The 27311-nt window shown below is 47.7% G+C and overlaps 1 long non-coding RNA gene across 1 annotated transcript in view; it reads left to right on the forward strand.

Moving 5' to 3' along the window:
* The first annotated feature begins 56 nt into the window (after positions 1 to 56).
* The window catches only part of LOC140914535 (uncharacterized), a 77907-nt gene continuing 50652 nt past the window's right edge, over positions 57 to 27311 (forward strand). Inside the window, exons 1-2 of the long non-coding RNA XR_012159891.1 lie at positions 57 to 140; positions 5931 to 6037. This is a non-coding gene — a long non-coding RNA (uncharacterized lncRNA). The remainder of the gene's footprint in view (positions 141 to 5930; positions 6038 to 27311) is intronic.

Genomic DNA, 27311 nt, shown 5'->3' on the forward strand with positions numbered 1-27311 from the left:
AGCAGGGCAGGGGGGCGGTCGAGCGGAGGAAAGCAAAGCCAGAAGCAGCTCGCTATGGCAAGTGCAGCGGAGGCAGGTGCCCTCTGTTCGCCCTCAGCTCACCGGCGAGTGGGAGAAGAGGACGAGGCTGACAACCTCAGGTAGGACCTGGGGTTTGCTGGCTTCCTCCAGCTGCCCTGACTTTCAGCGGTCGCATCCTGGGGAAGATCCAGCGCAGAAGTCTGCGTGCATAGGGCGGGGAGGAGTAGGTAACAGCTTCCCTAAAGGGACGATGAGTTTTTCGGGTTTCTCAAAGTCCTACTGTCCGAGCTATAAATAGAGACATTTGCAGAAAAAACCCCTCCCCCTTCCAGCTGCATTGAAACAGATTGGGAGATTTTCGGGGAGTGGGGGTGGAATGGGGCTGTTTGGCTAAAATATGTGTGTGCTAAGCAGGGGCTCTGAACAGCATTGGGGTTGGAAGTGAAAATAAAGTCGGGGGCAGAGGAGCGGGGCTCAGAGCTGCCTTGAGAACCTTTAGCTAGGACAGTGGTTCTCAAACTTTTGTACTGGTGACCCCTTTCACATAGCAAACCTCTGAGTGCAACCCCCCCCCCATACATTAAAAACACTTTTTTATAATTTAACACCATTATAAATGCTGGAGGCAAAGAGGGGTTTGGGGTGGAGGCTGACAGCTCGTGACCCCCCCCCATGTAATAACCTCATGCTCCCCTGAGAGGTCCCAACCCCTGGTTTGAGAACCCCTGAGCTAGGGCCATGTGTATGTAGAGCAATAGGACTCAAACGCTCCACTTGGAATGAAATATGGACATCATCTCGGAGCAGCCAGTGCTTGGCTGGAAGCTGTTGAGAGAACATGCGGCCGGATAGGATCAGAGGAAACATTAGTGTAAAACCTGACAGCAGCCTTGCAGATTTCTCTTCAGAGCTCCAGGAAAAGTTTATTTCCACTGTGTTCAATTCACTGGTTTTGCTCTGACTCTAAGATATCTTGGCAAAGGGGGACAACTTAAAACTTTACCTAGGTGTAGGGTGATCAGATAGCAAGTGTGAAAAATTGGGACACTTTTTTTCGGGGGGGGGGTGTATAGTTGCCATAAGACAAAGCCCCTAATAGCAGGAAGGTGCCAATAATATGGGAACATGGTCACCCTACCCAGATGGGTTGGTGCTGCCTTAGTGCTTGGAGTATGGGAGAGCAGTGGGTTTCTTAAATTTTGGAGTGAGAGGTAGATAGAAGCAGCTGGGTGAGGGGAGGTTACTGCCTGGGTTTGCAGACTATGCTTCCCTTTGATTTTGTCTCCAGTTTCTCGTCTTCCTAGCGCAGTCATCTGGAACAGAATCCTAATTGCATTGTACTGAAAACTTAACTCCTCCTGCATTTCAGACCTGAAACACACATTCTCTCTCCCCCTCATCCCTTCCACACTCATGAACAGCTCTTCTGATTGCTTTGTGCCCAGAGACCAGATTCTGATCTTGTTTACACACGTGTGAACATGGAGTAAACCTGTCGATTTCAACAGAATCAACAGAAACATTCCAATTTACATCAGTGCAACTGAGATCAGAATCTGATCCGGTGTCTTAAATATCCCATTTCCTCCTTCTCCTCGGTGTTCAGGCTTTTGATCTATTATCTGCACCTTTCTGAATATTCCCTGATACTCATATTCTTCTCTTTCTCCATCTTTGTGTTCACATCTCTCTGTTTGTACGTGTGGGATACATAAATACACGAAGAAAACACATTGTCAGTGAAGAGTATCTCCACACACACACACACACTTTCCTTTATTGTAACATCTCTCTTAGCTCCACAACTAAAGATCTGTCAGAGTTTTCTTTAGTAATATTTCTTTTCAATAGGTTTGTAACTCAGCTATTAAAATCTACAGTTGGCTGGGATTTGGTGCAAGGAGTTCTAGCCTGAAATTTATCCGTTTGTTTTACAGGTGGGGAAAAAATGTGGACGTGTTAAAGTTATATGAGTGTTTCTTAAACAAAGTATTTGGTTTCCTCCACATTTCTTAGAGCAGGGGGAAAAGCTGAATGGTTATAGCTCTGCAATCTGACAGGGACTGGATTTGTAATAATAAATACAATAAAAGGAGCAATAGTGTTGGGGTTTGTGCATGTGCGATCACATCTTCCATTGCATTATTCAGTCTGCATATCTAGATTAACACAGGGCTGGAGCGATACTACGCGCTGATACCACTGGGTAGTGATGTACGCAACATGCTCTAACAAGAATACACCATTTAAGATGCTCTTGACTGGGTATATTTTATGTCTGGTGAGATCTGCATTTTCTATCACATTTCCCCCCAATAATGGATCCAAGGGGTATACAGGATCAGTGATCCACCTTAAAAACAGTGCTAGGATTTAGCGCTCATTAAAACTAGGGAAATAACACTGGTTTGTGTCAGGCATAGCGCAGAGAAGCACCAGGCATACATCCCTTCTGCTGGCACTGCCAATGCCCCTCAGTCCTGATCTGCAGCCCCTTGCTGTTCCAGTTCTGGCTCCCACACACAGCCCTGCCAATGCCCCTCAGTCCTGATCTGCCGCCGCCCTGCTCTTCCAGACCTGAGCCCCACACAGCCCTGCCAATGCCCCTCAGTCCTGACCTGCACCTCCCACCCCTTATTCTACTGCTGGGACAACCAGCCACGCCAAACTTTGGCAAATGAATAAATAACCACTAGTGACAAGGCTGAGACTGTTCACCTCATTGTCCCTTGCCCCCTAAACCTGGACTGAAAGCTAGACCTTTGGCATGTCAGTTCAGAAAAATTCAGGGGTGGGGGGGGAGTTTGTATCAGCATATAGGACATATGTGATTGCATCATATCCTGCAGTCAGGGAGAGGGGTCTGGACACCATGTCCCATAGCAAATGACACCTCTGTTACTTAGATAAAAGGCCTTAGTGCATGGGGACTGTGCCCAGCAGCTGTCCAGTCACTGACACAATGAGAACTTCTAGGGCAGTGGTTCTCAAACTTTTTTCTCGCGGACCACTTGAAAATTGCTGAGGGTCTCAGCAGACCACTTAATGGTCTTTCCAAATGTTGTTTGTACCGTTAGCTAACTATTGTAAAGTGCTTTGGATAAAAGCTCTATATAAAAAAACCCTTAATAATAATAAATGTTTTTTTGTTCGACAAATAAAAGCACACAACTCATATTTTAATATCACTAGTCTTACCTTTCTATTGCAATGGATATGCCCTCTCTCCCCTGCCATGGCGGCCCCCAAGCTGGGGCTGGGAAAGAGGGGGGTCTCTCCCTCTCTCCCCTGCCACAGCAGCCATAGAGCAGAGGCTGGGAAGGAGGGGGCGGGGGTCTCTCCCCAGCAGCCACAGCCCTGGAGCCACTGCCCCCTCCCACCTACCCCCGATTTTCCTCGAGGCCACAACCTCATCTTACATGTGCATCTTCTCCAGGGTCCAGACCAATGTTCCCTCTAATTTTTGACAGGCCGTGTGCGCAAAAAATTTCTTCTGTGCAAATTTTTGTGCACTCAGTGTTTCGCTGTGTGCGCGGGGTTTAGGATCTGTGTGGCTCCACTAATTAGGTGGGTGGTCCTTCATTCTCTTGTGTGCGACCGCCCAGGCGTGCAACTTAGAGGGAACTATCCGCAGACCACCTGAATGGAGCTCACGGACCACTGGTGGTCCGTGGACCACGGTTTGAGAACCTATGTTCTAGGGATATTCAACTGCAGGTTGGGGGAAACGTAGGGAACAATGTTCCCTTCACAGAAATGACTAGTGAAGGGCTTCTAAAATCACAGATGACAGAGATGGAAAAGACCTGTCCATGCCAAGGAGCTAGTACAGGATCAATCCCACCCAGTACATTCTCAATCAGTACTTGATTCAGTAATGTTTTTTATGACCCAAGAGCTGGAGCTCCCTCCCCTGCCTTCCCTTGGGCTCCCTGGCTGTGCTCCCACGAAGGCATTAGGGAGTTTATTCAGAGATCCTTTGGAGGTCAGAGTGAGCTCCTAAGGCTGACACCCTGCCATGGATTCACCTGGTGGGTGGCACAAGGGTGTCCCGTCAATGGGTTGTCTGACTGACCACTGTGTGTGTTGTAACATCAAGGCGCAAAGGAGTCAATGGGCAGAGAGTTGACCAGACTCCAGCATTCTCCTCTGTTGGATGGGGGACTAAGTCATTACTGTAGATCCGGACTAATCCTGAAGGAGTCCAGCTGTGGACTCCCACTGAAGTCAACAAAATTGCCATGTGCATAACCAGGATTAGCCCCACCATCACTATATACCATATAAGATATCTCATGGGCATGTGATTTTGTGATTCAGCGCCGGTTCCACAACTGGAGCTCCATGTCCTGGACCCACGGAAGTCATGGCTAAGATGCTCTTGGGTCTCAGGGGAGTGGGGCGTTGAGCTTATATTTGTTCAGTGCAGCTGGACGGCTGGATGTTCAATTACCCAAGCTGCTGGTGCAAGTTTGGGGGCAGGAAAAATGTGGGTGTTGTGTTTGGGGGCAAGGAAACCTACAGCCTAGGTGAGTATAGGATAGATTGTAGCTAGCATAAACCAGAGTAGCTTATTGACTTCCATGGAGCTACGCCGATTTATACCAGCTGAGTACATGGCCAATACTCATTAGCCAGTGAAGCAAGGAAAACTTCCGCTTTATCTCCAGAATGGGATTTCTAGAACAGAGGGGCAGCTCCTCAAAGCAGCTTGAACCTACACTGTATGTGTGTTCTTAACCATTTCTTCATAAAATCAGTCTTGAGTGTGTTGCCTTAGTTTTGTCTCTGCTCTCGAGGGTCCTTTTTTCATGGTCCATGGCTTTGCCATCTTTCTGTTTACTCTGTCTACTGAAGGGCTCCTACTGAGACACAGGGCTGGATGCTTGGGGACGGTACTGCTTCTCTTACAAGCCCAATAGGGAGGGGATCAAGCTGCTGACTTTAGAACTGGACCCAGATCCCCAATGCCCTAAAAAGTATTCGGACCTGGGGGCAGCTCTCCTGTGGGATACACCCTTCCATCAGTGTACATGGCTAACTCCCAATGACACTAATGAGAGCTGTACAGGTACAGAGAGGGGAGAAGATACCAGTCCACCCCACCCTACCTCTAGCGCTGCTGTTGACTCCCGTTGAATGAATGTAAGTTACAGCCCGGCCGTGTCAACAGAATACAGCAGAACAGGGACTGCAGTGTACTGGAGAGATGCGGGAGGCATTCTGCTAAGACTCCAGTCCTACTCCCGAACTGCTATTGTCCTCCAAGAACCCCAGCCCCTTCGCAGCTCTGAGGAGTCTGATTTTCTGCATATCCGTGAGACGGTGGCTCCTAACTGCTCCTAACGGAGAAGCATAGCTGGCCTTCTCACATCCCACCCCACAGAAAATGCAATTAGGGTCTGATCCAAAGCCACTGAAGTCAAAGGACAGGCTCCTATTGGCTTTGGATCAGGCCCATAGAGGGTAAGCCACGCAGTCCCCAAAGCATTTGCCTTTCAGTATAACAGGGGCTAGTTCTGCCTGTCCACTTCTGGTCTCTCTCTTTCTTTTTGTTCCTCTTTGTCTTTTGTCTCTGTGTCTCTTTCACTTTTCAGCCCCTGCCTTTTTCACTCCTTGTGTTAGTGCCAGTTTTTTCAGACCCTCTCTCTCTCTGTTGCTCTCTGTTCTTCTCTCTCTCTCATGAACAGTCTGTCTTTCTTTCTAACCTACTTCTTTGTTTCAGCTGAAAAATTGCTTCCCTTCTAAAGTTCACCCTGATAGTTGCCCTGGCAAATCAATCCTCTAGAGAACAATCCTGCAAAGGTTAGCCCAGGAACCAATGACAAACCTCCTCTTTCCCTCCAGTCTGAATTCCTTACCCAGGAGTAACAGTGGGCTCTTCCCAATAAATACCTGTCCCTTTCCAGGGATGGCAGAAGCCAGTGGAGAGAAGACGTCGTCTAGATTTACGGGTCACAGATGCAGCAGTTTCGAAGCACCCGTAAGAGCTACGCAGCATGAATGAAGTGCACAGGTACATTTCTGTACACGTTTTTAGTGTGCATCTGTGGTACAGTTGTGTGTGTTGCTGTGGTTGTATCAGTGTTTCAGGGTGCTGAAGTCAGAGTTATATGGGTGTTTCAGTGTGTGTTTAGCCATTTGTCTCTCTCTTTGTTAGTTTTGATTGCAGGATATGCTGGGTGTTCGTATTGCTCTCTCAGTGTGTGTGTGCGTGTGCATCTCAGTATGCTTGTATCAATGTCTTGGAGTGTTTGCACTGAGGTCTCAGTGTGTATTTATTCTTTCCATGTGCTTGTTTTACTGTCTCAGTGTATTAGTACTGATTTTAAGGCGTGTTTGGGTGCAGTGTTTCTGTGTGGCTGCTGAAGCGTCTCAGTCTCTTGGTGGTTTGGGTTGCAGCATCCACCTGTTTGTAGCAGCGTCTGGGTGTCTTGGAATGTCTGGTTGCCGTGTCTCGGTGTCTCAGCATGGCTGCAGCCGCCTCTCGGAGTGTTGGTTGCAGTGTCTCAATGTGTTTGATTGCAGTAGCTTGGTATGTCTGTTGCAGTGTTTGGTTGCAGCCCCTCTGAGTTTGTTGCAGTGGTTCTGAGTCTCAGTGTGTCTGCTGCGGTGTCTTAATGCATCTCTGGGTGTTTGATTGCAGTGGCTCGGTGGTTCAGCGTGGTTGGTTGCAGTGGCTTGGCATGGTTGGCTGCAGGGGCTTGGCATGTATTTATCAATGTGTTGGCGCACTGGTGGCTTGGTGGGTTAATGTGTATTGTGGTCTATCTCCGTGTCCAGGTTTGTGTGTGTCTGTACGTCTTTGGTTTTGTATGTGTGTCTTTGACACTGATGGTGGGTCTTCAGGAGTAATCCCCAGTGAACTTTGGTGGAGAGATGTGTGGCCTCTGCCTTTGCTTTGGATGTTTTCTCAGGAGCCTTTCAGACTAAAACACATCGCCAGCTAAAGGAAGAAAATGTATTGCATGAACTGATCAGTAGTTTCTGTGTCTGTATCACAGGCTGATTTTAGGAGGCATGTTCTTATGGTTTTTAAGAAACTGCTTTTGGAGCCAAAACCTGTTGACTTTGAATAAGCCTGTGGGATGCAACCCCACTGAATTTTGAGAGCAGAATCTGGCCCTTTGGCTATAATTGGAGAAGGGAATGAGTAGGTTTGTCATTATCTTTCATGTGTTAAGGAGGTTGGATCTGGAATTTCAATAAGTCATTTTGAATTTCATGCCATCACAACAAGACAGCGCTTGCTAGCATTACAGCTTAGATGCTAGTTCAGTAGCCTGGGTGGAAAGGGTGATCCCCCAGGCTTGTCTGTCTCAGATGTCCTCCGTAGAGCTAGACATACCCATCCCTGAACGGCAGGAGAAGCTGCTGTATGTCCCCGTTGAGGGTCTTCAGTAACTCTGCTAGCTTCTCCCCTGACACAGTTTAGAATCTGGTAGGAAACCAGATCCAGTATATGAGAATACCAATAGACCAGGATCTGCTTGGGTCAAATTTTACTACAGATGGCTCTCAGGCTAGAAATAGGTATGTTCTAGCTAGGTAATGAAGCAAGTGTGGGTGCTGGACTGTACCTTCTGCAAGGAGCCTTCTATAAGACATCATTTCATTGTCTGAGGCAGTTAATACCCGGTATCTTCCTTCTTCAGTCTAGGTCTTTCTGTTTCTCTCTTTTACACTATGGATGGCTCTGAAAGAAATAAAATAAGGAAAATTAGAGGAGAACTGACCAAGGAGTGGACAGAGCTCAGAATTCCCTGTGGCGACATTCCTTCTTCAGAGCATTATAAAGACTGTGTGTAGATTAGATTACATTTAAGAGAGAGATGATGTGTGAGTGTGTAGGTTTATGTGAGTATGTTTTTATATCTATATCTATATCTATCTAAACATATGAGTGTGGGCATACATATATATATCAGTGTGTGTGTGTATGGATAGATAACTACATACAGATATATGTGCAAACACATACAAGTTTTATTTGCTTCTGGTGGCTTCACAGGTTTTAAAATCAAAGAACTAAATAAATATAGGCTGTAGTCGGGTGGAGGACAAGTTGGGTGATGAACAGAGCTCCAAGAGACTGAAGCTCCATTTCATCAAGCGAACAAAAAGGGAATGGACTGAGAAAGCTGTGAACTATCAATAGCAGAGAGAATGTGAATAGAAACAGGGTAGTATCAGTGCTTAGAATTGATACTGTACACATTCAGATAGACAGACAGAGAGAAAGAAATGAAAATAGGGATTGCATAGCTGGATAGATGAATTAAACCCAAGAAACTGATTGCACTCCCAGCAATTCATTACAACTATGCCAGTCGGAATAAGAATATGGCATTCAAGCGGACATCCCAAGTGGTATCCAGTGACCCATGTCCCCTTACCCAGCCTCCTCCTCCCTTTCCTCCTTCTCCATAAAGAGCTCCTGCCAAATCCTGTTGTAGGAGATATAATGCTGTGTTCTTTATTGTGCAGTAACTTCAGTACCAGGGTGGACGCTGCAGTGAGTTAGAGCAGGGGCTGGGAACTGGCGTTTTGGCAAGAAGGTTTGTTTGGACAGGATTTACGTTTTCTGTTTAGCGAAACTCTGGGTTACTGTTATTTTCACTTGTCATGTGAGCCCTGACTTAGCCCCATTATCATTGGCAACAGTTGCTCTGGCTTTAAAGTCTAATCAGTGCTAAGCCCATGTAGACAACAATGGATGAAGACGATAATTATGATTATTGTGCCCAAAGGTCCCAATTGAGATCCAACATAGCTAGGGACAATCCCTTGCCAGGTGGGTTTACATCTAAAGACACAAACAGATGGAGAGTGGTGGATGCAGATAGAATATGCAAGCCGATGAACCTGGTGAAGAATTGGCCCAGCTTTGTTAGTTACATGGATTGTGGGGGAGGGAGAAAGAGGTTGGTTTTGGTTTTGTTTGGGTTGGGGGTGAGATTTTTAGAGTTTGTGAGGAAAGGAGCAGAGGAAGGAAAGAAGGGGGAGAGGAAAAAAGCACAGCTTGTCCCCCGCCTAGCAGGCTGGCTTCCTCAGGCATGACGGCAGAGGTGAACCATAAGGGGTGATCTGAAGGAGGACAAGGGAATAGTTATTTGCTCAGGGAGTTTTCTCCAGGTATAATGGGCAGTGTAGGAAAGGGCACAGAGGTGACAAAGGGAGAAGCTTACTGGTGGGCACTGGAGCCTGGGGATGCTCACAAAGGCATGTGGTACCTTAATTGTGTCTGGCATTCTGTCTTCATCTCTGCTACTTACCCATCCCCCCCCCCACACACCAGGGACCGACCCAATCCACCCCACATCAGCGTCCCCATGTATTCACGGCCACTGCTGAATGCTGCTCACCTGGCTACATCCCTCTCCTGGCTGGCGGTGCGGGAGGAGATCATCTCCAGTCACGCCACTTGCTGCCTGCATGGGCAGGATTTGCACCTCTCTCTCAAACCACTCCTGACCCACCAGCGGGCTGAGATGGATGTGTGAAGGGACGGGGGAGGCAGCAATTATCCATAGAACCAGTCACTACCCTGGTTGCCCAGAACGCACCATCACAAGCTGCAGACTACCTTGTCTGTGCAAATTTCATCCACTGGAGAGCTGTCTCCCTCCTAGTCTCCAAGACCTTCCGCAGACTAACCCTTGTCTCTTCCTGCTATTCAGCCTCTTACGTACACTTCTCTCTGTGCAAGTTCTCGGTCTTTCCAGCATATCAATCTCCTGTGCTTCCCCCAACATCTGAAAGGCCTACGTGATCTCCTTCACCTCCTCTCAATCTCCTGTGCTGCCCCCAACATCTGAAAGGCTCAGTCACTCCACTGGCCTATGACAGCCTAATCCATCGCCTAATAAAACACTCAGATCCTTCTCCTTGAGCTCCCACTTTCCCTCTGCTCAGTCTCTCTCCCTGAAACAAGACCTTCAACCCTGCCCTGCCCTAGCTACGGTCACGCCTTGTAACAAACACATGTAACAAACACACACTGTGCTGTTTCCACCAATGGATTGCAATCCCCCACTTATGCTCTGGCACCAAGAGTGCTCCAGCACCACTTCCTGTACTGAGGAAAGCCACCCTTTCCTCACACCACCTGCCCAGGGTGTCTCTCACATTGAACCCATCTCCCAACAGTAGCCCCCCATGCCCATGCCTAGCCCGGAGAGGGTGGAAAGCAGACCAGAGTTGACCCAGGTTACCTCACACAGGATTCCCACCTAGGACTCTGTGTCCCTCTGGTATCTATTCTCACTTCCATTCCTCTACCTGGAACAGGCTCCCACACTACGATTCTCAGTTATTTCCCCAGCACATGGGGTGCAAGAGGCAGGTGAGAGCCTCATGACTCCCTAGAGTCACCACACCTTACGTGGGTCCCCTTAGCTATTGCTGCCCAAGTCCATTTCTTCTGCATCCCTGACCCTGGACTTATGGACCTTGCAGGTGCTACTGTGTCAGGAGGTTCGGTTAAAGGCCCTGTAAAGAACATGTGCCTTGGGGGCTCTCCATGGGGGGATTCAATACAAATAGATGATAGCAGCCCTGGGGTGAATGACACCCGTGGATTTCACCATCCCTTGTTTGTTCTTTAAAAGCCTCTCCCTATGCGAACCCAAGCCCAGTGAGGGATGGGCCAAAACTGGAACCATTTGTCCAAGTGCTTCTTTCCTCACACTGGACTAGTGGGACCCAGCTCAGAACAACTCAGGGTTTTGTTTTCCAAAACATGACCAACCACATTCAGCAATACCCAACACCATCTCTGCTTTTGCCTGCCCCTAATACACAAACTCTCCCTAACCTCCATGATACAGTGCCATAACTTTCCTGGAGACACTCCCCTAGTGTCTCCACCTCACCCACTTGGCTCAAGACTAACTCACAGATCTGCAAGTGCATTCCTAGATCCCTTCTTTTCTGTGGCCATTTATTTCAGCGTCCCTCTTTCTCCATTTGACCCATTCACACTAAGAGAAGGCATCCATGAACTGGAATGCCTGCTGCGGCACTGGGTTTTGCCTCAGCAGATCTGGGTTGTAATCCTGGCTCTGCCATAGACCCTCTGCCTTGTGATCTCAGGCAGGTCATTTCATCTCTCCGTTCTGCTCCTGCAAAATGGAGATAATAATCTATCTGGTCTATTTGTACTGCAAGCTCTTTAGGGCAGAGACTTTCCCTCCCCATGGGGGCGTGAAGCACCCAGTGGAGCCCTCATTTTGGTTGGGTCCTCTAATGCTACCATAAAACAAATTAATGATAATAATGAAAACTGAGGAAATTCAAGGGCCAGACACCTTTCCCATCCCCTCTGAAGGAAACAGCAGGAGATGACCTGTATGGGCAGAGGGAACCTTAACAAGGATATCTGATGCCTTGTCAGAAGGGGAGGGGCATTTTCCAATGAGGTTCTCTCTGTATCTGTAGCTTTATTCTTCTGGCTTTGCAGTCCTCCTCCCTCGTGCTGCTGTCCTTTGGCTGATTACAGCCTCATGTCCCTACATATTCATTTTCCTTTCATTGCTCCTAGTCTGTTTATTGTGCAGTGACTCTGGGAACCTAAGGTGACCCTAAACATGGAGAATAGAAGATGGCCTTAGAGGCAATAAAAGTTTTATTGCCATGAGTTTAAGATGACTGTCCCCCTCACGAACAGGGGAGGGATTCAGATAAATGGCAGCTAGATCCAGAAAATAATTAAAAAAAAAACAGTTGCAAAATCACAATTTCCCCCTGAGCCCTACCTATCCAGACTCCTTGACCAGCCTCATCACGAAATGGACACTTCTTCCTAATCCCTATCTCCATGAACAAACGTAGGGCTGGACAGAACCTCAAGAGATCATCTAGTCCATCCCTTTCCATTCCCAGTTTCTTCCTCCCTTTCTTCTCCCCACCACCTTCACATGTACATCGACTCCATCTTCCTCTCCAAGCCTCTCCACACAGACATTTGGGCCAAAGTTTCCAAAATTGTCCATCAATTTTGGGGGGGCCCGACTGGAGCTGTATGGGATATTACACTGATGTAGAGCCATAGGTGCTCAGCCCCCTGATAATCAGACCCCAGATTTGTCAGATTAGGCACCCAAAAACAGGCCCCCTAAATTAATGGATGTGTGAAAATGTTGGCCTTAGTTACTGACTGATTCTTTGCTGTTTCTCCAGCTCCAGAGCCATCAGAGCCCCTGGGATCCTCCAAGGATCCTGATCCAATCCACCCCACTCACATCTGGTAGGGTCAGGAGTACATTATGCTGTTCTTCCCCAACAAGAAACTATAGAAGTCTTAAACCACATACACACACATGTAATGGACCATGGGGGCACGCTGTATGTACAGACATCCTGGTCATCAGTGGGGATCAAACTGAAACCCACCACATGAGCTGAGAGCGACTAGCAGGCTACTAAACTTAGCGGGGCCAGCACTTAGAGAGAGACGGGATTACATATACTATGCCAATGAATTACACACACGTGCACCCTCTACACACACAGCATCGTGCATATTGTTTACATGGCCTGTGTTCCATCTAAGATTTTGTTACATTCTCTTCACTTTTCATCCTTTTTATCCCCACCTCTTACTGCTTTCCCCCTTGTAAGTGCATTAGTCACTATGGAAACAATGATGTCATTGATGGGGCGGGGTTTAGGAATGTCCACAACTGCAGAATAAAGTCAGCGTTTAATGGCTGGCAACACACAGCAGGGCTTGTGAAATGGATGGCTGCTGTTTATGTGATGGCTATTGCAGACATTTATGCCACAGAAAATTTTATCGTAGAGCAATTTCCCTTTCTACTTTATGTCCTTTTCCTCCATTGCTCTTTATCCCATTCAGGTTCCCTCAGCATCTGCTCAGATAAAATTCAATGTTCTTGTTTCTCTCCCCTTTGGCCCTAACTACCTAGATAGGATGCGGCCGCTATGGTTTGGATGTGCCCACAAACTTCACATGTTCCTCTATGTCCTTGGGATCTGTGCCTAGCAGACTATGCACAACTATTGCAATAGCCAGGAACTTGGAAGTTCTACTCCTGCTTTTGGCATTAGACTTGCTGTGTAGTCACTTTGCTTCTCTGTGTTGCATCTTCCCCATTTGTTTTATTTATTTGGGTTATAGGGACACTTAAAGGCCCCAACCGAGATCAGGTCCCCTGTTATAGAATCCTAGAAATATATAGCTGGAAGGGACCTTGAGAAGTTATCAAGTCCAGCCTCCTATGCTGAGGCAGGACCAAATATACCTAGACCACCCTGCTTTGTCCAACCTGTTCTTAAAACTTCCAGTGATGGGGATTCCACAACCTCCCTTGTACGCTTGTTCTATAGTTAGAAAGTTTTTCCTAATAACTAACCTAAATCTACCTTGCTGCAGATTAAGCCCATTGCTTCTCATCCTATCTTCAGTGAACATGGAGAACAATTGATCATCATCCTCTATATAACAGCGGCTAACATATTTGCACATTATGCTAGGTGAGAAGAGTTCCTGCCCCAAAGAGAATATAATCTAACCAGACAATGGAAATATTATCATCCTCATGTTACAGATGGGAAAGTAAGGCACAGAGAGATTAAGTGACTGCCGCAAGGTTACAGGAGGAGTCTGGGGCAGAGCAGGGAATCTCCTGCATCCCAGTCTTAACCACAAGTTCCTTGTTCCTCTCTAGACAGGGGATAATCAGTGACGTTCTTTGCCACCCCTCACAGAAGTGTTGTGAGAATGAATGTTTCTGAAGTGTTTTGGAAGACACTGTAACATTAGAGCACACCTTCTTTGTACCATCAACTGTATTGTGCCCCATTTTTAATGACTGGATTTATTTGTTCCATTTGACCTGTCCAAAACTAATAGAAAAAATATACAGTGGAAGGACTGCAGGGCATGGTCTAGGAATCCTGTGCTCCCCACCAGAGAGACACTGAACCATGCTTCTTTGGTGCCCTGGCTCCCCTACACTGTGCGTGGCAGTAGCTGTAATACAAAATAAACTAGCACCGGACCCTCTTCTCCCTCCTCCTCAATCTTCCTCCATTTGCTGCTGCAAACTCTTTGCTAAGCTAAGTGATGGTCTGATTGCTTCTGAGCTTTCCACCTGTTGATCAGCATTTCTGCCAACATTTCATTCCTCCAAGCTCTGAACGAATCCCATTCTTTCCTCCCTGCTCTCTGGGCTGCTCATTTTACCAGACAATGCCAGTCGATTTTTCACTTCTGCACAAAAGCACCTCAGAATGCCTCTTGACTGTGGGGCTCAATAGCATATAAAGTTCACCTCCTTGCCGTTTTCTGCATAGATTGATCCTCTGCACTTTAGTACCTGGGCCTGAATGGAAGATGTTTAACAAAGCAATCTCCCCTTCCCTTTCAGCCTTGTGTTAAGCTCATTCATTCACCTGAACAAGGAGAACTGTCTTACCCCACTTCCCTTTCCACTGGAGCTGTGCTGCTCTTCAAACAGCCTTACCTTCTCCCATTTGCTAATTTAATCTCTCTCCCCCACTCAGCTTTTTCTGTCCACTCTGCCACTTTCCTTTCTCGTTATATTTCTTGTCCTAGCTTAAGGGCAAGGCAAATTCAAACAGGCTGTAGTTTGCCAGTTCTGATCCTGTCATACTGACACCGATTTAACAGCCATGTCATCACATCAGGATTATGATCCAGTTGAGACTGGGATGGCATAGCTGGAGACAATATAGGGACAGTCACATGAATATGTGGAAGGAATTTCTCCTTGGATGCTCACCAGTCAGAGGCTCTTCTGGGATGGCATTGTGACCCACATATTGACATATTAGAACTATCAAATTCAGATCCCCGATGCTCAGATTCAGTTAGTAAATCTGAACAGAACTAGGGTGTATTTTTTTTACCATCTGAGCCATTCACCCCAACTAGATTAACACGAGTTATTTCTAACAAACAGTATCTGATGAATTTCACCTTTTTCTGCCCACAAAAAGAGCGTGAAATTCTCAAATTTATTTGTAGAGTTGGCTGGGAAATTTCTATCAAATTGAAATTTTGCTGAAAATGTTTTGACCCTCTTGCTATTTGAAATTACTCACTCATTTCTCCAGCTAGTAATTCTTGGTCTGTAGATTGTTTGCAAACAGTTCATTGTGAATATTCAAGAATCACAGTTCTTACTGCATTGGTAAGCTATATAAGACACATGGTTTTCTTTCTATTCCCCAGTTGGATACATTGTATAACTATCAGAATCAACAATGGTGCAAAATTGGAAATCCGAGTACAAAAATTCACAACTCACAGTTCACTCCAGGCAAATGGACAAGCCTCTGAGCTTCAAATCCACTTCCCATGGGCATTCATGCTAATAATGCTCACTGTCCAAAATATTCATGGAAAAGCAAACAAAAGAGGAGCCATGAACTCAGCCTATGTGAATTAACTAAAAATGAGATTGAAGAGTGGTGGGAATTTTGTGCAGTACTCACCCAGCTTTTCACCCAACCATCTCTGCCTTGGCCTCACCTGCCTATTACTTGTTTCTCTCTCCTTTGGCCCTACCTACCTACATAGGTAGTGCAATTTATGTTGAGTGAAGAAGGTAAAGTCAATAGAGTGACTTTGTAGTATATGTCTCTACCTTACCTCTCTGCTACCTTCACTCCTCTTTATCAGTATACAATAGAAACCTTCTCATAAAAGCTGTAAAACCCTAGCATGTTGTACATTGTGCTTGAGTTGCTATTATATCGGAGAGAAAGAGGAGGATGGACAGATTACCTTGGCCTTTATTTTTCTGTTGTGTGCAAAGAAAGCCCTGAGTGAGCTTGCTCATGGGAGAGGCGTTGCTGGAGAGAGGCGTATGAATACTCTTTTCTTTCCCTCCCAGTAACCAAACTTGTCAGCTCACAAGCTGCTCCTGAAATCGTCTCCTGGCTCCCCAGGGTGTTTTAACGTCCTTCACACAGCCAGGCCATCCTGTTCAGCACATTCGTTCTTCATATTCGCAGGACATTTTAAAAAAAGAGGGTTTAAGGCCCTTTGAAGGCTGATTCTACAGGGTGAACGCTCTTCATTTCAAAAGGGCAGCTTTGCTGGAAGCGGCGCCCTGGTCACCATGTGGGATGGCCTCCTGTGCCAGGCAGTCTCTTGAAAAGAATACAGGAAATATCATTTCCCAGTTCTTTTCAGTACCAATTTAGAGTCAAACTTCCTTAAGGCTGGATAATAGAATGTGTCCAGGTTCAGGTGACATCTCCTGAACTCTTCCCTCCCCCCACTTTGCTGTGGCCATGCCAAATAAGGGATATGCCCTCACCTCATCCTTGTGTCCAGAGTATCAGGTGGTGTTTCCTCACTCCCATCTTTGTCTAGCCCCTCTGCATGGTCTCCTCCCACCGTGAAGATGTTTGCTCATCCCCCCCCCAATGATCAAAGCGGGCTCTGGATCCTTCACTGCACCTAGACATCTTCACTGCACCTAGACATCCAGAGAGCAGCAATGAGGGGCGGGGGATATCTTCTGCTACCTTTGAGCAAATGATTATGCCTATTCCAGGCCAGTACAGGCACAGAGACAACAATTCATTGCCTCCAGACTGGGCTACTGCATCTCAGCCGAAGGCTTACCCAGTACAGATAATAGATGGTACAGCAAGTGCTGCGTGAGGTTCTAAGTACAGCTAAGCCACGCGACCACATCCCAGAAGCTCTCTGCACTCTGCTCTGTCCCCCAGTGGAATTTCTTGTCTGGTTCGGATTCCTCATTCAGATGTAAAAGCCCCAGATGGTGACAGCTTCTCTCTCCACTCCCCGCTGTACCTGCCGTCTCAGCCAGGAGGTGCTAGCTGGTGAAGTGCAGCTCTCATCTCAGGACAGTCAAGTCCAGGGTGGTCTTAGGAAGGGCCCAGGGCTCTGGATAAAACTGCAGGAGTTCCCGCTGAGCTCAGAGGCTGCAAGATGCACCTGCGTACGCTAACAGTTCCTCAAACAACTGTCATAAGGCATCTTGGGCAGGCAGAATAAGACCCTGTCAATCTAAGAAGCTGGGCTAGAGACTGAATAGAGGAGAGCTCAGACTTGTAGGGGTCATTTCAATTCGGTAGGGCACCAATACTCCAGCGAGGAATGTTAGAGAAATGTCTATTCACTCATAAAATAAAGTTTCTCCCCCAATTTCTGGGTCAATTGCGTCACCTGGTTTCTGTGTCCATTCACCCTAAGTGACAATTGATCCTTGTCCAGTCCCCATATTGACAAGTGCTCTATATGTCCAGTCCCTCTTGATGAACATCTCCTGAATTGGGTCCATTCCCTGTGCAGCATAGGCACTCCTCATGCAGGCACATGTGGCGGTCAATTTATGCACTCAGCAGAAGCTCCCACCCAGCCATGATCCTTAACCACCGGTTTACCTCTGAGAGAGAACATTGGCCGAGACACCCAGGTTGTATCAAACTCCTTTTGTGAAGTGCCTTGTGCACCCTCCATCAGCAGGGAGCTAGGCAGAAAACCCTCGAAAGCATGCACCAACCTTAACTGGGCATTGCAGTGTCACTTCTAGGTTTGGCCTCAGGTCCTACAAATCTTCTGGCCCACAGTTGAGACAGCTCCCCACTGGCATGTGGCAATGAAGACAGCAATACAGCAATAACATGCGCAATGTAAAGGCAGTTCATTAGTGTTCATCTACTCTCCATATGCTGTGACATGCAGAAAGCACATCATGCTGAGGCATGGCACATCCAGCTCCGGCTCCCAGCACACAGCCAGAGACAGGCGCACCTTGTTGTGACCAATGGGACCTTAGACAGAAACCCTGTTGTCACTCTCTCTAGTCTCCTTCAGATCACAGTGCATTCTGAGTGCCTGCCTCCAGAATTTCTGGTGTGGGAACTGAATGCGACTTTGGATAGTTAAGCCCACTGAGGGATACATCTCAATTTTCAGTGCTAGGTCTAAGCCCAAAATTAATCTCTCCCAAACCTCCCATTTCTCCTCCTACTCCTCTGGCACTGTTTGTAGCCAGATAATAGATGAGACTTAAGGACTGTCCTTTACTCCGGAAATGACAGTCTTCAGACCACTGCAGTGATGAGTCGGTGAATGAATATTCTCAGTGGAGTATATCCCCATCTCCCTGAGCTCCCTGAATTAAGAGCAGGCCTTTGGGATTCTTAATGGGAACATGCTGAAATTACCTGTGGGACATGACTACAGAAGTTCCTCTATTTGGGGGATTGGAGAGGGAATGCGACCCTACAGCTGCCATCTCGTTAGCCATTTGGTATTTAGCTAGTAGGCAATTAATTAATTAATTAAACAATCACTACCTAGCACTTCACATTTTAAAAGCATTGCTTGGGCACCTAATTAAATAAACTGTAATTAACTAACAAAACTTGATGGTGCTCCCATTTTGTCCTCACCTTTGCCTGTACTGTGTGTATGAATTGCAGCATTTACGTACAGGGACTTGGGGACACAGAGTCATCTCACTTAAAGGCACCAAGTTAAACTTGGATTTGGGTCTTTTCTCCCTTGTGTGTACTGACACATAGCAGTGGTGCTTTGTGTCTGTGGATCTGAGCACACTGCACTTAGTGTGTCCTTGGTGCTGGCTACTGCTAATTTGGAAGCTGTCTCTTCAGACCCTATTTTGTTTGATCATTTCACTGCGGACAGCTGGATCTTGGCCTTTTTCATGTCACCCGCAAGCGTCTGATCACTCCTGCCTGTGCTGGCTCAGGAGACATACCAGGCCCCTATAACTCCGGTGTCAAAGTCACACAGTCTGGCTGCTTGGTTGCTATGGCGACCGCACATTTTGGGCGGGCAGCCTCATTGAGGTCGGTGGTTGTCATTTCACTGAGTGAGCTGGATAGCTGGAGAGGCACGTCCATGCCTCTGCTCTACCTCGGTGGGGCGGGCTGGCTGCATGTGATGGGAGCATGTTCCCAGGAGGAACACGCCCATGGGATCACAGAGATACAGGGCCGCTGTTATGGACCGGGATGTAGGCGGTCTTGCCCAGTGGTCAGAGCAGGAGTCAGGTCTAGAGGGCAGAGCAGGCATCCAGGTTGGGGAACGAAGCTAAGGATCAGCACCAGAGTCAACTGCCAGTTACCAGAGCCAGGGGCAAGCCAGAGTCAGAACCAGGAAATTGGAGCTGAGGGTCAGAGCCGAGGTGAGATGCCAAATGCCAAACCAAGGGTCAAGCCAGAGTCAGAAGTCAGAGGCAAGGGTCGGAGCCAGGACTGGTCACTGGGGACTGGAGGCCAGGTGCAGGGGCAGGAACTGGAGGAGAGGCAAGGATCAAGCCTGGAGCACGGTGGGAACAGGAGTGAAGGCACGGGTAAGGCAGGAGCCAGGAATCAGGAACAGGGTTAGGTGCAGGAGGCAGACACAAGCAGGGTCCAGCGCAGCCACAACAGGAAACCACCTAGTTGCTCGGACAAACTTCCTGTGCCTCCTTCTGGCTTAAATAGCTTAGCTGGACCAATCAGTGGAGCCAGGTGATACTACAATCAAGATTCCCGTAGGTGGTGCCTTGATTGGGGCTATAGTCCTAGTAGTTTCTCAGCCCACCAGGGGTATGTCTACACAGCAAAGGCTGGCCCATGCCAGCTAACTTGGGCTGTGGGGCTGTTTCATTGCTGTGTAGACTTCTAAGACCATCCCACTCCACCAGATCCTTGAGCCTGGGCCCCAGCCCAAGCCCAGAAGTCTAAACAGCAATGAAACAGCCCCACAGCCTGAGTCCGAGTCAGCTGGCATGGGCCAGTTGCAGGTTTGTCTTTTCTGTGTAGACACAACCCAGGTTTCAATAGACACTGGGTGGAGGTCAGGATGCGGTGGCTGTCTAGGGACTTCCAGGCCTGGATTCAAGACCCGGCACATCACAGCCATGTGCAAAATCCAGCTTTGACTACACTCACAGGCTGGTATGGTTCAGGCTCATCTATGGCGGCCAATTTGTACTTCCATGGGAACTGATCTGCTTCTTCCTTTATGCCAAAGCCCTTGTTAGTCCAAGCCCTATAGATTCCTGCTATGGTTCATTCCTGTGCTGGCCAAGCCCAGGTGAGAGTGACAGTAACCTGCCAACTGGTGACTGCAGTGCCTGCCCTGACTGCAGGAGGGCTTCTGATGGAAACCAGCTCTTAGGAGGCTCACGCAGCTCCTGGCCATTCCCCAACGCCGGCTATGTGCACTCCATTATCCTTAGTCTGCAGGATGCCCCAGCTGGTGTGTTTTGCCTCTCTCCATCCAGGAGGTTTTCCGCTTGCATTTCTTTCACATTATTTTCCTCTTCGCTACCTCTCCCTGCTTGTGAAGGAAGCTGTTTGAGCTGAAGAATATCTGCCCCTAATCTAGTGCCAGCCTTTACCTAGCCGGGCTGTTCATGCAGAGACAGCGGGTAGGTGGACTTGCGCTGATGCGGCCCTAGCCATGTCAGGATTGACAGCATCCGTGTCTCCATTCCCAGGAGCAAGAGGATGATTGTAAAAGGCTACAGGTAGCTCAGGGTATGTGTGCTGCATTTCAAAGAGCATGAGCAGTGGTGGGACGTGGATACAGATCAAACAGCAGAAGGACAATTCTGGAGCTAAACAAGCCCCCTCAAGCACTCAGCACTTCCACCTTATTATATGTATAGCGGTAGTGCTTAGAGGCCTCATTCAAGATAAGGCTCCATCATGCTAGGCACTAAGATGACACAGTTCCTGCCCTGGAGAGCCTATGATCTCACCTTAACAGTAACATCCTGTGACTGTTTTCTACACATTCATTATTCAAGACAGCTTCCCATTGGGACAACCCCAGCAGAGGCTAGTGATGTGTGGAATGGCTGGCAAAGGGTGCAAGCAATCTGCATCAATCTACAGTAGCATGTAAAGATCTCACACACAGTATCTGCACCTCTGCCCTGAGCATCCACTGGACAACCAGCCTCAAGTAGACAGTATCGGTAACTAGATTACAGGGCTTGGCTTTTATGGAATGACTGCTTACTCTACCTCTTAGTGGGATGTCCTAGTGAAGTACCTTAGTATTATTTTTGTATTACCAGGACCCCATTGTGCCAGGTGCTGTACAAACACAGAACAAGAAGCTGGTCCCTGCCCCCAAAGAGCTTACAACTTCTACCCTATGTTATCTACTGTAACTTGGATTTAGTAATTTTCCCCAGCATAACACAAGCAAAAGCACTTCAGTGGCCTACAGTTTTCTATTCCTGGTTGTAATAATAAAATAAATAATTATAAATAATAATCATCATCATCATTATATGCTCCAAACAGCATTGTCCCCAGCGTGGATCGTATACATTGAAGTCTTGTGTCTTAACCAAAATCCCATTTTAACTGCATTAATTTCATTCCTCCCCCCAGCCCAGTTTCATCCAGATAAACAAGGTTTCAGAGTCCTTTGCATTTCCATCCCAGGCTCCATCTCAAAGCCCTTCACAGGCTGAGTGAATGGAGCCTGAGGCCGATACAGTATTGTCCCCACTATACAAATGAGCAAACAGAGGGACAAAGAGGGGAGGTGACTCAGCCAAGAGGCCAGTGACAGAGCTGGGAACAGACCCTAGACTTTCTGATAACCAGTCCAAAGCACGAACCTCTAGACCGTCCTCAAACCCACTGCTCTTAGGATATGTGGCCATCCAATAGGGGGGAAAAATGGGTGAGAAACCAGTTGAGGATCCATCTGGCAAGAATATTTCTCCGATGTTCCCTGTCTTTCACTAGTGCTTTTTGTTTGTTTGTTTCTCCTCTGCCACTTTCTAGTGACTTGAAGCTCTTAAAACATGGGGCTTAAGCCATCATGGGGGAGAGGGGTTAATCATCCAAGTAAGTAGACTGAGGAACAGAATTGGTTTAAGCCCCATGTGCCCAACATGTGGAACTGTCATCTCCCAGCTGGGCGCTGTCACTGTCTGGACCTTGCCAAACACAGCTCACTTCAAGACACTCTTCTGTCTCTGGAGGTTAAAACAGTGGGTGTATCAAACCAGCTGAACTTGCTGGAGGGCTACTCAGACAAAGATGAAGGTAAAGCAAAGGGCCCAGAGGTTAAGGTCCTGCTGCCGAGAGAAGTGCTAAGCCAAAGATGTTATTAAAAAGGCAGTCATGCAGCAGGCTGACTCCTGGAATACCTGTGAAATCACATTAGAGCCAAGAATGGCTGAGTCCGAGGCACGTGTGATAAGGAAACAGCCTCATCTTTTTGGTCCTTGATGGAGACTGGAGAGAGTGTTAATTCCGAAGCTAGCGGTTAAGATTCAAAGCTAACCATTTGCATTGAGAAGGCTTATAGCATTCCCAGGAGAACACCAACCATGGCAAATGCTCTCCTGCTCCCTTGAATCTGAACATCTCACAAGCAGACTGGTCTTTTACTTTCTTTGTTTTGTCCATACATTGATGGCCAGTGAATGGTGTCGGACTGAGCACACAGACTTCTTTCCCCATGGAATAGCTACATCCCAGGCAGCAGCAGTATCCACCAGTCCCAAGCAGCAGCTTCCCCCATGGCCCCTCACCAGCATGGCCCAACCTTGCCCAGGACATGGAGGTAGGAGGAAGCTCAAGGCCAGTTCCCAGTGAGAACACTGGAGAACCCCTGCCCCAGTGAGAACAATGCTGAGTGCTATATGTCTAGCCACTTCATTGTAGTACCTTCCTGTGAGCCAAGCTCTCCTGGAAATCTGGCCATCGGCATCCATGGCCCCTCCAGCTCTTTGACTCTGCTGAAGCTGCCAAGAGGGTGCCGATTATGGCACTGGTTTTTGTCATAGATACAATGAAATGGTGATGGTTTCATTTACGGTGTTCAATTGCTGATTTCTGCCACCATTTTACGGTTAGCTAGTGCTGGCTGTGACCCTCCTGTGCCTGGGTCCTATTACGGTAGTTTATGTAGCTCATGGCAGCAGCACACCCCCAGATAGTGTAATTATCAGCTTTCCTCCCTAGCAAAGTGCATTGGCTGGCCTTAATACAATTAATTAGAGCTTAATCAAGTTCTGATAGCTGGGCACAGAACATAGCAATTTCAGCCTATGTAGCAAGATTTATTAAGAGGTTAAAGTAAATGAGGAATAGAAAGAAAAAGAAATGGTCCATCAGTAATAATACAGGAGCGCGTCTGAAATCGAAGATGAGCTTCAGCCGTGAAATGCAAATTTCTCCCAGGGGTTTGGATCCAGTGTTGTTCTTTTGATGCAGAAGGCTCTGAGCTGCTAGGAATGGATCTGAATCCAAACATCCTAAAGTCCAAGGGCCTTTGTGTCTGGCATGCTGGTCAAGGTTCATCTCTGTTTAACGTATAGTTGTTTCTCTGATTGATTAGCTCTTATTGCTGTTTAGATGGGTCATATCTATATATAGATTCATAGATATTTAGGTCAGAAGGGACCATTATGATCATCTAGTCTGACCTCCTGCACAACGCAGGCCACAGAATTTCACCCACCACTCCTGCGAAAAACCTCTCACCTATGTCTGAGCTATTGAAGTCCTCAAATCGTGGTTTAAAGACTTCAAGGAGCAGAGACTCCTCCAGCAAGTGACCCGTGCCCCATGCTACAGAGGAAGGCGAAAAGATGCTTTACGAGCCATGGGTTATACAACACCAAACAAACCCCCTGCCCCAAGCAGCTTACCGTCTAAAACAGCAGGTAGGGAGGACACCAGGAGCAGGCACTGCTGTTGGCAGGCTGCGTGGAGGGGTTAGCCTTGTTTTAAGGGGGGAGGGGGATGGCAGGCACTTGGTCTCCATCAGTGGGGTAGCATGGATGATGGTTTGGAATCAGGAGAGTGAGAAGGAGCCAAAGGGAACAAGTAGGGGAAAAGCTCTGGAGGGGGTGCAGGAGAGGAGGGTCAGGGTAAAGGGGCAAGCACAGTTAAGAAGGAGTATGAGTGTGAGAAGTTCACGGTCGGTGCAGAAGCCCTGTGGAGAGATCACAGAGGGGAGCATGGTTAACAACCTACAATAAGGACTAGTTCCACTCTGGCGGGGAGACAGAGCAGAGGACCTACAGGGTCTCCCAATCTCCCAGTCTTACGATTCATGCAGCTGCGCTAGAAGCTGGCAATTCCCCACTCTGAGGCTGACATCCTTTACTCCTTATCTGCGCAATAAACAATAGATAAGTCTCTCTCTTGCCAGATTGTCACTTAAATCTGTTGCTGGCAGAGAGGTTCCACGGCTATTAGACATGTAGCTTTAGCAATAATCTAATCTCTTACAGCTACGACCATCAATAATATCCAAACTTTAGCCACTAACACACACACGCTCAAGAGGGTTATGGCAATGGGGCTGGACTCCTAGACTAGTTAGATACATATATTTAGGACCAAATTTTACCCACCCTTGGAGACACCTGGGCAGGGAAAGATGAGGGAAGAAAGCTAACAAGCAGGCCAGAGGATTCAATGAGAGCCAGTCAAATCCTGGGGGCAAGAGGGGGGTTGAGCAGGTGGTCTCCAAACCCTATGATCTGTGGGGAAGGGATTATTCTTCTGTGCTGCTGCCCTGCCCCATCACTCCCCTTCCCCCACCACTCCATCACAGGATACCTGTAGGAACCATGCTGCCAGTGCTGATGGGGATCCAGGCCTGGAGCATTAATGAACATGAGGCTCTTCACTTGGATCCTCACTCGGCAGGGGAGTGGGACTCCACTCCTGCCTTTCCCACCCCAGCCCTGCACCCCCAATCTCTGCAAGGCTTCCCTGGGGTCTGAGAAAGGAGGGGTGATGCTGTGGAGCTGGCAGTCCACGTATGCCCCAGGTGACGTCCCACCCTAGCAGAGTCCTTGCAGACACAAAAGGGACACAGGCCCTGTCCACATGCAGGACACGCTTCCCAGTGTAACTTCATTGGCGCCAGCCCCTAACATCGACTGGCTACACTGGCACAAAGCAGGGTTTACCCCATTCTGGTTCCTGGGGTGCGTTGCTGGATTAAGGTGCACCATGGCAAGCCTCAATTTACAGCATGCTGCTGTCTGCATTAGCGGATTGCACCAGTGTGAATTTTTTCCACACGGACATGGCCTGAGTCTTTTCCTTGCCCCTAGTTGCCACCTCCCATCCCTGAGCAGGGCCCGCGGCCTCTCCCCACGGTCTGCACTGCCGTCTCTCAGTTGCCCTCCCGTTCATTTGGCTCGCTGTCTTGGGATGGCTCTGACTGGATACTTCAGGTTTTGTGGCTGGAACCTTTCCAGCTTCCTTCACCTGAAGTTTTAAAGCACAAACAGTTCAGTAACCTTCTCTGCCCGAGGTAGGCATCCCATCTCAGCCTTCTGCGACTGCACAGCGAGGAGTGGAAGGTGGGTGGGCAGGGCCAGAGGAGAGTGGAATGGATTTAAGAGGGTAAGATCTGAATGACGAAGGATTAAAGGAAGGGAGCAAACAGACCCACTAGGTCACAACCCACACAGCACTACAAGAATGATTCTGGCTTCCTGCACTTCCCCAGGAAGATTACTCCACTGGATCTTATTATTGGGAAGTTTTCTTTGCTACTGAGTCTCTTAATTTCATTCCATTACTCCTAGTAATAACCTTCTGCACCATACTAACATCACCTCCCTCCTTGGCCTTTCTATCCTTCAGATAGTCGTATTCTCTCTCTCACTTGAGTCATCACTTAGTCACGCTTTGCCTATTTAGCCCTTTGACTCTTCCCCAGTAAATCAATCTCTCCAGCTGTCTGATCACCTGCATTGCTCTTCTCTGAACTCTCAAGATCTTTCTGGTAACGCAATGCCTAAAACTAAGTTTCACGTTGCAGCTGTGGATGAAGCAGAGAGGCTTGGCCCAAAACGGTATTGGCAGTTTGGGCAACCACATCACACTGCAAATTCCTGTCTCAGTCACTGTCCTCTCTCGCTCCTAGGTCATTATTGCATCTCAGGGCTGTCCCTGGAATGGGAGTAGGTGCATTTCAGATTATTCTTCCACAGCGTAACAGGAACTTACTGTTTGTCTGGGCCATGGCCCACATGATTCTAGCAGTGGCCAGTACCAGTCGATTCAGATCAAGAACCCCCTGGTGGACAATTATAGAATAACCTTCCCATACAGGATGTTTCTTGCTAACCCCCATCAGTTAGAGTGGCTTTTGCCTCCTGAAGCGTGACCATTTATAGCCATTCTTTATTAAAATAAAATAAATAAATAAAGAGTTCTCCCACCTCCTGTACTGGTGGATCCTCTCCTCCATATAAATGGCTAAACCTTATTTGAATCTTGCTAAGCTCTTGGCCTCAGTGATTACCTGTAGCAACGTTAGCATGTTTTCCCAAGCTGAAGCTCAGTTGGGTATTTTCTCACCGTGTTTCTAATCTCTCCCAGCTCCTGTGTCTTATTTTTCTATCCTCACTGGTGTTTGCAACTCCTCCCAAATTAGCATCATCTGGGAATTTCATTAGCATGCTGCTTAATCCCTCTTCCGGATCATTAATGAAGATGTTAAATAAGACCAGCCCCTCCCGCCAATTCCTGCGGTCCCCCCACTAGACACTTCTCTACTAAATAGAAGCTGCCATTTATCATTAGCCTGTGTTTACAGTCTTTTAACTGGTTTTCAGTCCACACGGCAGTGTTCAGATCCAAGCCAATTTGAATTAATTTTTCCAATTAAGGTTTTGTGAGACATCTTCCCTGAGATCTGTGGTTGATTAGAAGCAGGAGGATGAGGATTAGTAGGAAGTATGTGATGCTAGCACAAGAGTTTGAGTGTTGTTGCAGGAGACCCATTAGCATGTCATAGTAACAGGGCTCGTAGTCACAAGCAGCAGCATTGCTCAGTGACCCTGAATGTTTAGTGGGCTTCAGCTCTGCAGCAAACCAAAGCTAGATACAGTCAAGTTCAGATCACTGAATGCATGTTTCTCACAAGGCGGTGCCTTCCCAGAGGGAGCGGTGTGTGTGTCAATGGCTTTCTCTGAGTCAAGGCAATTTAACATACCTGGAGTGACCCCCCCCCCCATACCAAAAGGGTTTTGTCATATCAAGAGCTCTCCACTAGGAACTGGCCTGAAACCAATTCATTTCACACCAGTCATCAGCTGGTGTTAACTTCCGGTTCCTACTTCACCTGGTTTGGATTTGATCCAGTGAGCTTCGGAAGCCCATACTGTCAAAGGCATCACACATGAGCCTTGCAAATTATGGCTCTCTCGATCTCATGTTAGCCAGGCAAGGGCCAGTGCTTTATTTGTAATGAAAGAGGTGTCAGGGCTCGTGCAATTAGGTGCCAGGGCTCAAGTAAT

This window comes from Lepidochelys kempii, chromosome 7, assembly GCF_965140265.1.
Source record: "Lepidochelys kempii isolate rLepKem1 chromosome 7, rLepKem1.hap2, whole genome shotgun sequence".
Classification (NCBI taxonomy): Eukaryota; Metazoa; Chordata; order Testudines; family Cheloniidae; genus Lepidochelys; species Lepidochelys kempii.